At 38.9% G+C, this 13,023-nt stretch overlaps 1 long non-coding RNA gene across 1 annotated transcript; it reads left to right on the forward strand.

The window, feature by feature from the left end:
* The first annotated feature begins 465 nt into the window (after window positions 1-465).
* Window positions 466-1,314, forward strand: LOC309858420. The gene is made up of 3 exons (XR_014308180.1): window positions 466-537; window positions 758-840; window positions 1,064-1,314. It is a non-coding gene; the product is annotated as an uncharacterized lncRNA (long non-coding RNA).
* The last annotated feature ends 11,709 nt before the right edge of the window (window positions 1,315-13,023 follow it).

Raw genomic sequence — 13,023 nt, forward strand, 5'->3', positions numbered from 1 at the left:
TCACTACTGCTCCAAACACCAGATTTCTAAGGTAATGTGTAAAGAAAAAAAAAAAAAAAAAAAACAGAATCCACAGTGTATGGGTGGAAGAACAGCTGGGAAAGAAAGGGCACTGGCCCGAGGCATGCTTAACCCTCCCCTCCCCTCCTCTCCCGGGGGTTCTGCTTGTGATAAGGCATCTCTACCTCTTCTTTCAGAAAGCAGCTCTGATGTTCATTGTATCTGCTCTCCTCTATCTGCTGATGTGACAGGTGGGGATTAATTTTTTTTTCTCCAAAGTTTCCTCTTATGAGAAGAGGTCACTTGATAGGAAACTTTCCAAACTATCTGCTTCCCATACACCTTTTCAATTGCTCAACTCACCCTGGCTTTTGCAGCTCTCTGCTTCTGTAAGGGCTTCCTGAGCCCTCTCTACGGGGAGAACGCAAGCTCAGCTGATGAATACCTCCCTTCCTCTGTGACATGATCCCAGGCTCCTTTTTTCTCAAAACCCAGCAGAGTGAGATGGCCCCCCTCTCTGCTCCCGCAGCTCCCTGTGTAAGCCCTGCTCTAGCAGTTACCACACTCTGTCATTAGATTGTAATGGGCTGTTTGCAGATCTGTCTTCCCAGCAAAGACCTTGACTGCTCGAGGCCTGGCATAATTCTTTCTTACTCTTCTTCGTGTCTCTGGTGCCCTGTGGTATCTGTCACATTGTGGGTGCTGAGGAATGTTTCAATGATTTCATTAATGATACTGCTTTGTTTCACATGCACAGCTAGCACAGATACTAAAGAGGTATCGCTCTAAGGAGACTTCACACATTCTGCTAATGCAAAAGAGGAGATTAAAGCCCAATGGGTAAGTGAGAAGTTTCTGTGTTTCAGCTGGGGAGTGTGAAGACTTGTCTCCCTAAAACCTGAGAGGGGTCTTGAAAAAAAAAAAAAAATGGTCAGATTTTCCACAAGCTGAACCAGGCCAGCTGGGGAAATTTCACCCTTTATCAGTCTACCTCTTGCCTGCACCCTAAGGCCTCAGGAGTCTAGTGAGGGGCTGGCTTAGGGAAGGTCTCTCCCCCTTCTAGGGAGAAACTGGACTGCATCTCAACCATGCAACTGGTCTATGAATTTGACCTTTCAACAACCTGCTGACAGAGGATTCCCCAGGAGCCTCAGATCAAGGAAATAACATCCCCCCAGAAGAGAGAATAAAAACAGAATTAAAAAAGAAAGAAAGAAAGAAAGAAAGCAAGCAAGCAAGCTTGATACCCGGCTATGCTGGTATCTTTCTAAAGTACTAACACCATAATAAAGGCTTTCCGCTTTTGTTTCATTATGTGGCAGCCAGAGCCTATAAACACTGTCGGTGGTAGAGAAAACAGCGTCTAGAAACAAATAAGAAAAACTAAAGATGAAACTGGGAATATGTGCACGGCTTACACTTTGGTATTCTGTGGTCATGACAGCTTTTGCTCTTATGAAAGTACGGTGTGTGCTGTTCTTTTTCTCTGTAATGATTTCTGAAACCGTGTGACTTGCAGAATTTGCCTTTTTAAAAAAAATGCAGTGAGTGTTTAATCGTTCGGGGTGTGAGTAACCACATTCTGTTCAAGTACGCTTCCAGCCTTCCCGCTCCTCCTTATCAGCGACAGTACTCCAAACACTTGTCTCAATTTTCAGATCAAAGCTGATGAAAAACAGACCTCTACAGGGTTGAATTGCTCTCTGCATTTTTGGGCCTCAGAAGAAAATACCGTCAGCACTAGAAAAGGCTGAATGTTTTTTGGTGCTTTATCTTTAGTTGGTAAATTCTGCTTTACCTTTCTAGTTTGCTTATTTTCTTACTCTGCCAGTGTCATCCGCTTCGTGAAATGTATCTTTTAATTAATTATTCTTGTCTCTAAGTGTCTTCCGTGGCTCATGGTCAGGGCAAGAATTTATATTAGCAAAATAGGATCTGTCACTAAAGGGGAAATATCATGGCTTCTTTCAACACGGAATTAACCTCATTTAACCGATAATCACCTTAATTGATTTTCCAGATAAATCTTTTTGTTGGTTATGTTTTCTTTGAAGTTGCATATAGGACAGCTTTTCTACAAAGAGCAGGAATTCAGAAGCATGAAAACACTACATTGTAGAAGAGCTGCAAAGTCTGATTGAGAAAGCGTTTGGAGAGAATTCTAAAGCTAGCAGCCAAATCAAAGCACAACAATAACAACCCATTCACATTCTGCTCAATGGAAGATCTTCAAAAAACATCTTTCAAAAATGCATTATGAAATATGGGGAGTTTTATACAGATTCCCCATTTTCTGTCTGGGTTTTTATTAAAACAATGGAAATTACTGCAAATAATATCATAAATATGTATAAGGTAAGTGAAGGAAAATAAGACTATAACAAATAGGAACAAGATGAGTGGTTACATAAGTTGATATGATTTTTCCAAAGGCAACCTTAAAAACAATGGTAGATTATCCAAGTTAAGGTGTTTACCAAAGGAAACAGAAGCAAAATTTCCTATGCTTTGGAGAAAAATAATTTAGTCCTTTGGGAGTGAAATTGAGGTCTGAGGATTTACATTTATTTCTACATTCTCTTCAATATAATCCTTCAGAAATGCATGTGTATTCCTTTCTTAAGAATGGGGAATGAAGGTCACCCTTCTCCTTTCAGTCCAGGTACTAAGAACATTATGATAATGTGGTTTCATCATTAGACGCACTACATGGTACAGAATGATCATTGGGCTAGAAATGGAGAAATTCAGGTTCTTATCCCAGATGCACCATTAACTTGTTTTGCGTCCTTGGGAAAATCAATGAATTTGATAAATATTCCTTAAGCACCTAGGGTACTGTGCAAGATATTTGGACATGCATTGGCAATAGAAAAGGCCCCTTGACTTCCAAGTTCTTTCCCCTTAGTAAAAAGAGATTGACAGTTTAAAAAAATCACAATAAAGAACTGGAAATAAGAAATGGAAGCGATGGGAGCATTTCAAAAACTTTAAGCCTTTAGCCTTGCTTACTTCAGGGTGTTTGACAAGGTGGGCCAAAAGTTAAAGCTGGAGGTATAGGAGGAAAACAAAATCGTGGAGTGGGTTTTGCATTATACTTAGGAGTTGAGACTTATATATCCAGTGACCCTCAAATTCTGATATGCAACAGAATTATTTGGGAAGCTTTTTCAAATATATAAGTCTGCCCTTAGTGATGGCATCAGTATTTCCAGTGGCAGGACCAAGACAAACCCCTAAGGTTCTTCTAATCTATCCAAAAGTTTGAAAACAGCTGGTATAGTCAGTGGGGAGCCACTGAAGGCCCTAAGGTAAGGGAATAACACCATAGTTATATTCTAGAAAGATCGCTCTACCAAGTGTGTAGAGAATGGACTAGAGAGGCAGGAGCCTGGAGATAGAAAGGCCAATTAAAAGTCTATTTTCTCTGTGACCCACAACCCAGCATCCCCTCTTGGAGATATGTCTGAGAGAGAGTCTAAGATATGGACCTCAGGAGATAAACAAGAATGTTCACAGATGTGGTGTGTCTAGTTGCAAAAAAAAAAGACCCAAATATCCACAAACAGAAGAATGGATATGTTTTGGTATCTTCCCACAATAGAAGATTCCGCAGCAATGAAAATGAGTGAGTCAAATCTGTTCGCAACAGAATAAGCTAATCTTAAAAATGATTTTGAGGGTAAAAATGCAGGTAATGGAAGACTACCTACTGTATGATACTATTCAAACAGAGTTTTAAATGAGCAAAACAAAATAGTCTGTATACTTTGGTTGATAGCTGCTGTTGTTTTGATTATACATTACAACTTATATTTGGTGACCGGTCTGCAAGGATGGTTCTCCAGAACACTATGCTTCCTAATACTTGTGCTCTCATGTTGTTTAACAACAATTAAACCTGGGGGCATAATCAAGAAGATGCAGCAGAAGTGACACTGTGCAACTTACAAGCTTAAGTCTTAAGAAGACTTGGGCCTTCATAGCCTTCTAGAACACACACTCCGGGGAAGCAAGCCACCATGTAGGAAGTCCAACTACCCCAAGACCACTACATTGTGAAGAAACCCAAGTTAGCCACATGGAGAGACTGAATGGAGACAGGGAGATGTCCCACAAGCTATCCCAGTGGAGGCACCAGAGCGAAGTATGAAGAAGTCATCATATATGTCCAGCACAGTTGAGCTTACAGATGATCCTAGCCCATCAGACTGCAATAACATGAGAAACTCATGTAGGATGTGCCCCGCTGAACTGAAACAATCCTTAGAACTGTGAATGGTAACTAATTACTGTTTTAAGTCAAATGGCTTGAAGTGGTCTATTTTGCAGTAGATTACCAGAATACTGTGTGCTATGTACATTCTTGTGTACACATCAAAAGATGTGATTATTTTTCAAAAATGAGTTTACTAAAATAATTTAGTCAGAGTTAGTTCTGGCCACAACTCCAGGCTCTGCCACTAATAAGCTGTGTGGCCCTGGGTAAGGGACTCAACTCTCTAAGAATCCCCTTGCTCATCTGAGAAATGGGAGAAATAATAGCTCCTAACTCATAAGGAGGTCAAGTGGCTTCAGAAATACAGTTTATACATCCTTATCTACTTAGAGGGCAAGGACTTAAATTATAGGGACTCAGTCATACTACAGACATTTGCTTTCTCTGGATTTAAGGGAAAAAGAAAAAGGCTTTTGTAAATGAAAAGTATGGATTATAGATCAAGAACTTCTGTGAATATCCATGGCGAACAGGACTCACCTGAAACAAAGGACAACACAGTCTTTTCCTGCTCTGTGGCTTTATGAAGATTCATTGATTTCCTGGGGTTTATTTCAGGTATAAAACATTTGAATTCAGGTTTCCCAGGGACAGAGTTCTCTGCTAATTTCTCTATTTTTAGCAATATTTCTGTCTTTTGCTTCCCTCTCCTGGGGCGCTTTCCACATCGTGGGCTCTTCTCCTAACAGGTGACAGCAAAAATCGAAAGGATAATTCAGTCAATCAACTTGGTGGCTGGTTAATAGATATATGGGGTGAAGAAGGAGGAACACGAGATTGAATGTATGTTTTTTCTGCAGGGTAGGTGATGTCTGGGAAGAGACGCTGAAACATGACTTTCAGAAGCCATCCTGTTTGAAGGATGATTGTACTCTGGGAAGCATTGAACTATGACCATTGTGTGTCCCCTCCATAGCCTCAGAGTATAATGAAAGTCAGTTTCCGCCCTTTTGCATTTAGCTTGGTCCACAAACGACACAATTCAGGAGGATTAACACCACCAGCTGGGAGGTAAGCATTGCTGTCCCAAAGAACTTGTTGCCCGTGGAGCTTGTGAACCACGAAATATCAACATCCACGTGGGCTGGAGGAGATCCGCAGGGAGTCAGGCACGGCATGGCCGTCCCCTGCACGGGGGTCAGGCTCTCAATCTGCCGACCCTGGAGCTCACAGGATCAGAGGATGACTTCCATCTGTTCTCTCTACCCACCAGGGCAGAACAAAAGGGATGGGGCTGTAATCCAGCAGGAGGTATTTGGGTTAGATGAGCTCCAGAGGTCTCTTTAAGGTCTGATACAATGAACAGTATGTTTTTATTATCTCTGAGAAGAAGTAGCATTTAAAAAAAAAAAAAAAAACTTAGTGTACTTCTGAAAAAAATATGTGAAATATTTGTTGAAACTTCATAAATGTCTGTACTTAAAAGATTTTTTTAAAACTTCAGTTAAGTGTTGAAATTTGTTAGACAGTTGCTGTGGAATCTTTGGGCTTTGCTTATTGGCGTATTTTTCTCTTCAGTCCTTCGGAAGGATGCTTTCCTTCTTCCACTGAATTCTGAGAAGGAAATAAAATAGTCATACTCCTTATGAGAGCCCCCTCTACTCCCAAGAGTCCTAAATGTTAGAAGCAAAGTAAGGCCAGTGATTGGAAACTCAAGAAGGTTAGATTTTTTTATACTTACCTAGCAAATTCTCATGAAGTTTAGCATATCTAGTATCTAGAGGGTTGTTATTTTCCTGCTTTCCTTGGGGAAAAGCATGTAAATGCAACTCTCTACCTCACTGAGTTTTCCTAATAAATTCCAGTGCACTGAAATTTTTTTTGAAACAATTTCAAACTTACAGAAAAACTGCAAATACAATGCAGAGATCTTTTTTTCTTTTTTTTTTTCCTGAGCCATTGGAGAGTAAGTTGCTGACTTGATATTTTATAATCCCCAAACATTTAGTTCAAAGGTATATTCCTATAAAACAACACATGCCCAAATCAGGAGATCAAAAGTGACATTTTCCTACTATCTAGTCCTCAGCCCCCATTCAGGGTTTTCCAACTTTCCCAATGATATCCTTTATAGAAAAGTTTACATTTAGTGGTGATGTATCTTCAGGGTCCTTCAGTTTGGAATAGTTCCTCAGACTTTCCTTGATTTTCAGGATCTCAACAGTTATGAAGATTACAGAAAAAAAAAATTTTTTTTTAAAGATTTTATTTATTTATTCGACAGAGAGAGATCACAAGTAGGCAGAGAGGCAGGCAGAGAGAGAGGAGGAAGCAGGTTCCCTGCTGAGCAGAGAGCCCGATGCAGGACTCGATCCCAGGACCCTGAGATCATGACCTGAGCCGAAGGCAGTGGCTTAACCCACTGAGCCACCCAGGCGCCCCGATTACAGAAAAATTAAAAAAAAAAAAAATAGAGTCCCCTTCAGTTTGTTTCCTCATGATTAGATTCATGTTATGCAACAAGAAGTTCTCATTGCATCCTATTAGATGGAATGTGACTTTGATTCATCTCCTTACTGATGATGTTAACTTTGATCACCTGAGTCAACTGGTGTCTGCCTGCCTTGTCTATAAAGTTGCATGTTTCCGATTTTAATTAATAAATATTCTGCAGGGACATGTTTCAAGACTATGTAAATATCCTGTCCCTCATTTAACTTTCATTTTTAAAATTGGTATCAGTAAGGGTTCATGGATTCTTATTTTATTAAATGGATTATAGTAAGTTATTGTATTTATTTTGGTACTCAGATTGTTCCAGATTTAGGCAGTGGGATTCTCCTGAACCTGTTTCCTTTTGATGTGTCATCCTCATTCTTTTAGCATTTCCTTACTTTCTGGCACAACGGCCCACGCTTATCTTGTCCTTTGCCGTTCTGGCAGTGGACTCAGCCATTTCTCAATGGAGCCTCGGTCCTTTCATGGAGGATGGTATTTAGAAACCAAGATTTGCTTGCTAGGTATACTCACAGATATTAGGGCATTGCTGCTCCCAGCCCTCTCAGCTGGTTTAAGATCTCTGTGTTTTAACAAAATGACAGATCTGTCAAAAGGTGGCAAATAACTTCTCAGTTTGAGAGTTTTCTTTGGATTTTGTGGTGATTTGAGCTATGCCAAAATAATTGATCCTATTATAGCCTATCTATCAATTGTTTTCATTTTGGCTTCTGAAATTTGTCTAACATGCATTTCACACCTCTGAGTTACAAATATTTCTCCCCATGTGTCCTTCCAGCAATATCACAGAAAACGTTTTTGAAAGATCTTGAAGCATACCTACAGGCATGTTGGTGAGAAATTTGTTTCATTTGAAGAGCAAACTCAGTGCCACAGACTGACACACCCTCTGAGGAAAACCAAGGGCAGATCCATTTTTTTATATAGGTAGGTATTTTGTGACTTCCTTGTCCAAACTTGGCTTTCTATACTGGTTGACTGTTATCATTACATTTGCAGCTTTTATAAAACACATTGCTACTCAGTATCCACCACACAAAGCAATATGGAGATTGCTGAGTAAAGATTTTTTTTTTTTTAAACTCTACAGGTGATTCCAAAGTTCACCCCAAACTGAGAGCCACTGATCCAATTATATATCCTCACAGCTACCTAAAATTCTATCACTAATAACTGCTTCCTTTGGATTAAGCAATTGCTTTTTGTTATCTTCTTTTAAAAGTATTTTTAAAATATTTTCAAAGACTTAATCCTCCAGTTTCTAGTAATTTGGTACTAGTAAGTTGAGCAGGCTTTTAAATCATGACAGAAGCATTACAATTATATACACAAGGAAGCCGTATATGCCGCACACTCCCCAGCACTGGTTATGTGCAGAAGTCAGCAGCTGCCTAGATAAAGTGATATGCCGTAGAAACAGGAAACAAAGAAGCTTTGCCATCAGAATGATCTCAAGAGGAACTTTAGAGATAGAGCTGGACTTCTGAAAACAAGAACAATTTGGGAGGCATGTAAGAGAAAAAAATGAGCCATAGTTCCTTATCTATGTGATTATGGGCAAGATATTTCTCAGAATCTCCATTTCTTTGTTTGCAAACACTAATGCCTCATACTAATACTAATCCTCATTTTGTGGGAATATAGTAGGATTTAATCATATTATGAAGCTAAAGTTCTTTACAGGTACCTGATACACAGCCAAAAGTCAGTAAATGGTTGCCTTTAAATAAGCAAGAGCTATTCTTATCCCTTCTAACTAGTACCACTTCTAACAGATAACTATTTCTGAGCCAAGTTATAAATTGGCTTAAATTTGCCTCTTGAGTGGCCTATATATAATATTCAATAATATCATTATTTAACACTGATCTTAGCAAAAGAGTTTTGAGCTGAGACAGTTTATTTTTTATAAATGAAAATTCATTTCTTGATTTCTAAGGAAAAGCCTGTAAAACTACACTTAAACAAAAATTAATTTTTAAATAAATTACTCGGTATAATTGTTGGAATTGTAGTGAGGTGATGGATGAATTCAAAGTGATAAATAGTCTGTAACTGTTTAATGCACTAAAACTCCAATGCCGTAACATTTGCGGCATTATGTGTAAGTAGCATACATTCTAGAAAAAAAAGATGATGTTAGAACATGAGGTGGTCATGGATGATACTGAATCTGGGAATTTATTATGGTATTTAAATTGGTATGTAATACATATTTCTTACTTTACCTGATGCATGTAAAGAATCAACCGACCTTGTGACAATTTAAAATAATAGACAAATCATCTCAGAAATAAGCTCAGAATTATGTAGCCTGAGTCATGCACAATTTCCTATAGTGTCAAATAAAATGAATATGAAGTACATCCTTAATAAGCAGAAACAAAAACTGATAGCCCTTACAAAGGCAGAATTCTCTTAAGGAGATATATAGCTCTCTCTCTCATATATATATATATATTTTATGTATAAAATATATATATATATTTATACACACATATATATGAGAAAAAATCTATCAATATTGTTCTTCTATTTAAAGGAAATTGATGGTTTAAGTAAACTATATTTATATAGCCATCAATGCTCTCGATAAAGATCTTTAGCAGGGAAGCCCTTGCACTTGTTAATCAGTTGCGGCAGTTGGTATTGATGCCTAAACCATGCCATGGGTTGGATGGGTAGGGAGAACAGCAAGTCTGCTTGTTTTTAGCTAGTAAATTTTTATGAAGTCTCCAAAACGAACTAGCTCTGTGTTTGGGGTTGATATAACTCAAGGTTTGTATAATTGAATACGGGATACATGAAATATTACAGAGAAAAATGAAAAATGTGTTACTCGATTAAAGAGATTTATATGGTTTGCAGTCAAAGAAATCTTTGTGAGACAGCACTTGACTTGGGTCTTAAAAGTGAACAGATAAGAGTGGAGGAAAGAGGCATTCTATGAAGAACAATATATAAACAGAGCTAGGAATAAATATCGATTGTATGGAGGCTACTTTCCTTAGTTATTGCTCTGTAACAAATCACCTCTGAACTTAAAACAAAGGCCATTTGCAATTGCCTGTTATTCCTAGGTTGGCTGGGTGGTTCTTGGCTCAGTGTATCTTAATTGGGCTTACTGTCAGTTGGACTATAGTCAACTAGGTCAGCTGGGGGACTGGCTGGTCTAGAATAACTCACTTATATGTTAGGCTTGCTGATTGGTTTATCAGCTGGCTCTTGGCTGAAGTGCCCAAGCTTGTCTCCACAGTCTTTCATGCTCTAGCTGACTACTGTGTGTTTTTTTTCTCATTTGGCAGGGGCAGGGACATAAGAGAGCAAGAGCAGAAGCATGCCAAGGCCTCTAGATGTGAACCTGGCACTCTGTCGTTTTTGCCACATTATTTTGGTCAGTGCATATCACAAAGCCTGGTTAAAGTGGTAAGGAATTAGACTCCATCTCTCAATGGAAGGAGCTGCAAAGTCACATTGCCCATGGTGTAGACTTTAGGGAGCAGCCATTTTTACAAATAATCTTCCACATGGGCCAAACTCACTGAAGTACAGAAGTTGTGGGCGGTGGGTGAGGGGGGTGGAACATGAGGATATCTTTTTAGGAAGACTGTGTTGGCAAGAACTCACACTCAAACACGAGAAGTCATGGAAGAGACTGAAGGAGATGGGGGGCTGAGTCAGTAAATCTAATAAAAGTTATAATGGTCACGTCTTAGTCCATTTGGGCAGCTCTAACAAAATATCACAGACTAGGTGGCTTATAAACAATAGAAATGTCTTTCTCACAGTTCTGGAGCCTGGGAAGTCTAAGAAGCCTTAAGGCGCTAGCATGGCTGCATTCTGGTGAAGGGACTCTTCTTGGTTTATAGCCGGCACCTTCTCTCCATGTCCTCATATGGTAGAAGGAGCTAGAAAGTTCTGTGGCGACTTTTTTTAATCAGGGCATGAATCCTATTCATAAGGGCTCCACCCTTATGACCTGAACATCTCCCAAAGGCACACCATCTAATACCATCTTTTGGAGGTTAAGATTTCAACATATGATTTTTGGAGCAACACAGACATTTGGCTCATAGCAGGTCAAATCAAGGATAGAGGCAGTATCATAAAGCTTTTTGTTGAAAGTAGCTGCCAAATACATGGTTTCATCTTTGAAAATATTTTGGGACATTTTTGAGTTGGTCCTGACTCACAGCTGTGTTTCTGAACTGTGTTTTCTGCTGCTCATGTATTTGGGCAGCAGCCTGTCCGTGGCCTCTGGCAGGTCCAAAGTATACAGCATGTGCTGACTCCCCCAGATAGTAGCAGATTCAGCAAATCTGCTGGTGTGAGCACTTCAGGTGCACGTTCATCAGCATTCAGCTGTTCGACAACTGAACGATTTTTTTTATGGTGCTTGCACCCTCTTGAGCTGAAGAAGTTTCCCAGAAGATCTGAAACAAATTCCAATCTTGGTTTCCCAGATCCTGTTTGCAGCCTCAAATATGCTTCCTTTAAAACTGGATCTGTTCAGAACCTTCCATCATTCTTTTCTTGATGGGACCGTCCCAACATGAGATCATCAACTATGACCTGCCAAACATCATGACACGTTCACCTGAACTCTGATTAGAGCAGGGATAATATTCCTTCTAGCAACTCTAGACATCATGTCAGGTTCAAACGAAGTGTGTTTATAAGTATTCTACATTTGCTTGACAGCTAACTACCATAAATATACAAAATAAGACAAATGCCATACTGATTTTTAAATATACTTCATTGCTCTAGAAAGTCTGAGAGAAAGGGGTGCCTGGGTGGCTCAGTGGGTTAAAGCCTCTGCCTTCGGCTCAGGTCATGATCCCAGGGTCCTGGGATCAAGCCCCGCATCGGGCTCTCTGCTCAGCAGGGAGCCTGCTTCCCCCACTCTCTCTCTCTCTCTGCCTGCCTCTCTGCCTACTTCTGATCTGTCAAGTAAATAAATAAATAAAATCTTAAAAAAAAAAAAAAAGAAAGTCTGAGAGAAAAATGTAATAATTGAGTTAGGTCTGGAAGAAACCTGAAGAGGTCAGTCTGAGAATTCTTGTCTTAGGAGAGAAAAATCATTTAATACCAAGTAAAGATTTCAGATACTCATCATACTTCCCAAACTGATTAAAAAAATTTATTGCTTTAATAACTCAAAAGTTCAACTGTTATTACCTAACCTGATACAAATATCCCCTGCTTTTCGAAAGTTTATGTCACTTTGCTTTTATAGAAGACCTACATGCGTGTGTTTTTGTTAATGGAAAGAAATCTGAAGAGGATTTTTGCTTTTACAAAAAAAAAAAAAAAAAAAAAAGGTGAAAAGTGAAAATAGCTTTCAGCATTTGTTTTGGAGTGAGCCTTGATACAGACAGCATTCACTCTTTCTAGCGAGAGGGCCACCGCGGAACTCCTTCCCCAGGAACTGCACTCAGCATCCAACCACCATAGCTTTGAACTGTGTCTGTGAGCATCTGTGCTTCATCTCAATTTATTTTGTGCATCCGTTAGCAAGATGTGTCGCAAGGTATCAGAAAAGCCTAAGAGAGGTTATTTTTTGAGTCTCAGAATGCTCAAATTTTTTCCATATAAATTAATGGTAATTGCTTCCTTCCTTGAGTCCATTTTAGATTATGAAACGTTTTCTGGGAAGGCTCTACTTTTGGATAGTGGGGCAAACCTGTACTTTTTTCAAATGGCCACAGGTTTTGTTCTAATGATTTTTGCTTTCCCAAAGACTTGTTAATCTTTTATGCAAAGATTTAATTGCTTCCTATGAAGGAAAGAGGAGAGGATGAAAGTGTCTGGTGTGGAGCTCCAGAAAAACAAAGCATTTATCTCTATTTCTGTCTGCTGAGATGTTTTAAGGTTAATAATTGGGAATTGCTCATTTTAAAGCCACATTGCATTAAAAAATGACACATGCTTCCTGCTGATAGGATTTTTCAGACTGCCTAGGATTTATTATAATTTTCTGAGAGAAAAATCTTAATAGCTCAGCGATCAAATACATTATAAAATAATTTTAGAAAACCTAAGTATTTATAATTTTTCTAATTGTTCCTTGTAAATTTCACTTTCCCCTCTTGTACAGTTATGTTATCAGGATTTGGAATTTTAAATTGCAGCTTTCATTCATTTTACAACACTATGATGAACGTTTTATCTTCCCTGGGAATTATTATTTCCAGAGGTAATAAGAATAGTCATCTGTTATATGGTCTGCATTTCTTGAGTTGTTTTCTATGCTTTTTGTTGTCAGCTTTGCAAAATTAATTAGA

The sequence above is a fragment of the Mustela nivalis genome (genome assembly GCF_964662115.1).
Source record: "Mustela nivalis genome assembly, contig: HAP1_SCAFFOLD_2361, whole genome shotgun sequence".
Classification (NCBI taxonomy): Eukaryota; Metazoa; Chordata; class Mammalia; order Carnivora; family Mustelidae; genus Mustela; species Mustela nivalis.